Below are 4,835 nucleotides of genomic sequence, written 5' to 3'. Positions count from 1 at the left end.
TTTGGATCATTGTCTTGTTGGAAGACAAATCTCCGTCCCAGTCCCAGGTCTTTTGCAGACTCCATCAGGTTTTCTTCCATAATGGTCCTGTATTTGGCTCCATCCATCTTCCCATCAATTTTAAACATCTTCTCTGTCCCTGCTGAAGAAAAGCAGGCCCAAAACATGATGCTGCCACCACCACGTATGACAGTGGTGATGGTGTGTTCAGGGTGATGAGCTGTGTTGCTTTTACGCCAAACATAACGTTTTGCATTGTTGCCAAAAAGTTCAATTTTGGTTTCATCTGACCAGAGCACCTTCTTCCACATGTTTGGTGTGTCTCCCAGGTGGCTTGTGGCAAACTTTAAACGACACTTTTTATGGATATCTTTAAGAAATGGCTTTCTTCTTGCCACTCTTCCATAAAGGCCAGATTTGTGCAATATACGACTGATTGTTGTCCTATGGACAAAGTCTCCCACCTCAGCTGTAGATCTCTGCAGTTCATCCAGAGTGATCATGGGCCTCTTGGCTGCATCTCTGATCAGTCTTCTCCTTGTATGAGCTGAAAGTTTAGAGGGACGGCCAGGTCTTGGTAGATTTGCAGTGGTCTGATACTCCTTCCATTTCAATATTATCGCTTGCACAGTGCTCCTTGGGATGTTTAAAGCTTGGGAAATTTTTTGTATCCAAATCCGGCTTTAAACTTCTTCACAACAGTATCTCGGACCTGCCTGGTGTGTTCCTTGTTCTTCATGATGCTCTCTGCGCTTTTAACGGACCTCTGAGACTATCACAGTGCAGGTGCATTTATACGGAGACTTGATTACACACAGGTGGAGTGTATTTATCATCATTAGTCATTTAGGTCAACATTGGATAATTCAGAGATCCTCACTGAACTTCTGGAGAGAGTTTGCTGCACTGAAATTAAAGGGGCTGAATAATTTTGCACGCCCAATTTTTCAGTTTTTGATTTGTTAAAAAGTTTGAAATATCCAATAAATGTCGTTCCACTTCATGATTGTGTCCCACTTGTTGTTGATTCTTCACAAAAAAATACAGTTTTATATCTTTGTTTGAAGCCTGAAATGTGGCAAAAGGTCGCAAAGTTCAAGGGGGCCGAATACTTTCGCAAGGCACTGTAGATCTGTTTATACTGTATTATTGACTGTATGTTTGTTTTACTCCATGTGTAACTCTGTGTCGTTGTTTGTGTCGAACTGCTTTGCTTTATCTTGGCCAGGTCGCAATTGTAAATGAGAATTTGTTCTCAACTTACCTACATGGTTAAATAAAGGTGAAAAAAATAAAGTAATAATAATCATGCAGCCAGTTGTGAAGAGAAAGAATCCTGCTAAAATGTTCAATGCCTCAATTCAGAGAAGGGCACAGGGCCAGATATGATGGGTATTTTATTAGTGTCTAGCAGAGAGTCAACAAGCTCTTTAAAATCCAGTTTCAACTGTTCAGAACTGCCCTTCACAATGGCATTAAGACCCACATAGACTATGATAGAATCCATGCCCTGGCCTAGTACACACGGGAGCAGCTTAGTAATGTCATTTACTCAAGATCCAGGATAGGACATTGTTTTTGCACCAGGAACGGTCACATTTCTTACCATGGAGCAAAATCATGGCTGGCGAGAAGGATGAGGAAATCCTCCCACTCCCGCGCTTCACAGGATTCAGAGAACACTTTATGGATGGACGTGAGGCAGGATAACTTGAGTCCGTTGGTCCCAACGGCTGGTGCCACCAAACAGATGGAGAAGCTCGATCCAGAGGAGGGACGGAAGGTTCCGGAAGGTTCCGACTTCAAAATCATAGGAGTTATAGGCACTGCAGCCACAGACACAGGTACCCCCAGTGCTGAAGTTGCAGGAAGATCAGGCTCCAGACACAGGTACCCCCAGCGCTGAAGGTGAAGGAAGATCAGGCTCCAGACACAGGCACCCCAGCGCTGAAGGTGCAGGAAGATCAGGCTCCAGACACAGGCACCCCAGCGCTGAAGGTGCAGGAAGATCAGGCTCCAGACACAGGCACCCCAGCGCTGAAGGTGCAGGAAGATCAGGCTCCAGACACAGGCACCCCAGCGCTGAAGGTGCAGGAAAATCAGGCTCCAGACACATGCACCCCCATCGCTGTAGGTGCAGGAAATTCAGGCTCCAGACACAGGTACACCCAGCGCTGAAGGTGCAGGAAGATCAGGCTCCAGACACAGGTACCCCCAGCGCTGAAGGTGCAGGAAGATCAGGCTCCAGACACAGGCACCCCAGCGCTGAAGGTGCAGGAAGATCAGGCTCCAGACACAGGCACCCCAGAGCTGAAGGTGCAGGAAAATCAGGCTCCAGACACAAGCACCCCCATCGCTGTAGGTGCAGGAAGATCAGGCTCCAGAAACAGGTACTCCCAGCGCTGAAGTTGCAGGAAGATCAGGCTCCAGACACAGGCATCCCAGCGCTGAAGTTGCAGGAAGATCAGGCTCCAGACACAGGCATCCCAGCGCTGAAGGTGCAGGAAGATCAGGCTCCAGACACAGGCACCCCAGCGCTGAAGGTGCAGGAAGATCAGGCTCCAGACACAGGTACCCCCAGCGCTGAAGGTGCAGGAAGATCAGGCTCCAGAAACAGGTACTCCCAGCGCTGAAGGTGCAGGAAGATCAGGCTCCAGACACAGGCACCCCAGCACTGAAGGTGCAGGAAGATCAGGCTCCAGACACAGGTACCCCCAGCGCTGAAGGTGCAGGAAGATCAGGCTCCAGACACAGGCACCCCAGAGCTGAAGGTGCAGGAAAATCAGGCTCCAGACACAAGCACCCCCATCGCTGTAGGTGCAGGAAGATCAGGCTCCAGAAACAGGTACTCCCAGCGCTGAAGTTGCAGGAAGATCAGGCTCCAGACACAGGCACCCCAGCGCTGAAGTTGCAGGAAGATCAGGCTCCAGACACAGGCATCCCAGCGCTGAAGGTGCAGGAAGATCAGGCTCCAGACACAGGCATCCCAGCGCTGAAGTTGCAGGAAGATCAGGCTCCAGACACAGGCATCCCAGCGCTGAAGGTGCAGGAAGATCAGGCTCCAGACACAGGCACCCCAGCGCTGAAGGTGCAGGAAGATCAGGCTCCAGACACAGGTACCCCCAGCGCTGAAGGTGCAGGAAGATCAGGCTCCAGAAACAGGTACTCCCAGCGCTGAAGGTGCAGGAAGATCAGGCTCCAGACACAGGCACCCCAGCACTGAAGGTGCAGGAAGATCAGGCTCCAGACACAGGTACCCCCAGCGCTGAAGGTGCAGAAAGATCAGGCTCCAGACACAGGCATCCCAGCGCTGAAGTTGCAGGAAGATCAGGCTCCAGACACAGGTACCCCCAGCGCTGAAGTTGCAGGAAGATCAGGCTCCAGACACAGGTACCCCCAGCGCTGAAGGTGCAGGAAGATCAGGCTCCAGACACAGGCACCCCAGCGCTGAAGGTGCAGGAAGATCAGGCTCCAGACACAGGTACCCCCAGCGTTGAAGGTGCAGGAAGATCAGGCTCCAGACACAGGTACCCCCAGCGCTGAAGGTGCAGAAAGATCAGGCTCCAGACACAGGTACCCCCAGCGCTGAAGTTGCAGGAAGATCAGGCTCCAGACACAGGTACCCCCAGTGCTGAAGGTGCAGGAAGATCAGGCTCCAGGATGGCGAAACTATTCATTGCTAGTATCCCCTCCGGGCCTCTCGTTGGGAGTGTAGACTGCTTTATGGGAGGCCGCTGTCTTCATCTTCCACGGCCCGTGACATGCCACCATCGTTGATTGTCATGCTCCTCTTGCAGTGCTCCTTCGACTCTGCTATCAGATGGGGAGGAGAGGCAGGAGATATCTCCCATGGCGAACGAACTCCAGGCATCCAACAAGTGCGTGAGGGGTAGTGTTTGTGTGTGAGTGGACAAATACAAAATAAACAGAATCTGAATATAAAATATATATTTTACAACATTTATCCACATACATATTTACATGTTTTTACAATGAATCATATTTCCTCTTTAACCTATGTGGTCAAGCTTTGAGAATGTGCCACACATACTTCATTCACAGCGCACTATGAATGCTGTGCACGCGTGTCAGTTAAAGTCTAGGTTTATACGTGGGTTCACCCTACGTCAAACAGCTTTTCAGAAGATCAAATAAAACAACAGATAATGAAAGGCCTTGCCTAATAAAACCAATAGTTGATTGTAGATTAATTTGGACAAACGTCATTGAGGAAACACTACCTGGGCCACAACAGACGAGAAGAAAATGACTGCTGGACTGAGCTTTAAAGAGAGGGAACATCACTGTCTTAGTCGGTATCATAAATGGAACCCTACTCCCTATGTAATTCATTACTGTTGACCAGGGCCCATAGGGCTGTGGTGCCCTATAGAGGTAACAGGCTGCCAAATGGACAGACTAACCATAGCGATGGAGCCATTGAACCTCATATTTGAAAGGAGGAGCAGTAATCAAAGTACAGTTCAGTACTCAGGGTAGAAATAGTCTGATATCAGTTCAGTACTCAGGGTAGAAATAGTCTGTCAGTTCAGTACTCAGGGTAGAAATAGTCTGATGTCAGTTCAGTACTCAGCGTAGAAATAGTCTGATATCAGTTCAGTACTCAGCGTAGAAATAGTCTGATATCAGTTCAGTACTCAGGGTAGAAATAGTCTGATATCAGTTCAGTACTCAGGGTAGAAATAGTCTGATATCAGTTCAGTACTCAGGGTAGAAATAGTCTGATATCAGTTCAGTACTCAGGGTAGAAATAGTCTGATATCAGTTCAGTACTCAGGGTAGAAATAGTCTGTCAGTTCAGTACTCAGGGTAGA

This window comes from Oncorhynchus masou, chromosome 13, assembly GCF_036934945.1.
Source record: "Oncorhynchus masou masou isolate Uvic2021 chromosome 13, UVic_Omas_1.1, whole genome shotgun sequence".
NCBI lineage: Eukaryota > Metazoa > Chordata > Actinopteri > Salmoniformes > Salmonidae > Oncorhynchus > Oncorhynchus masou.
Note: the sequence above shows the minus strand (reverse complement) of the source record.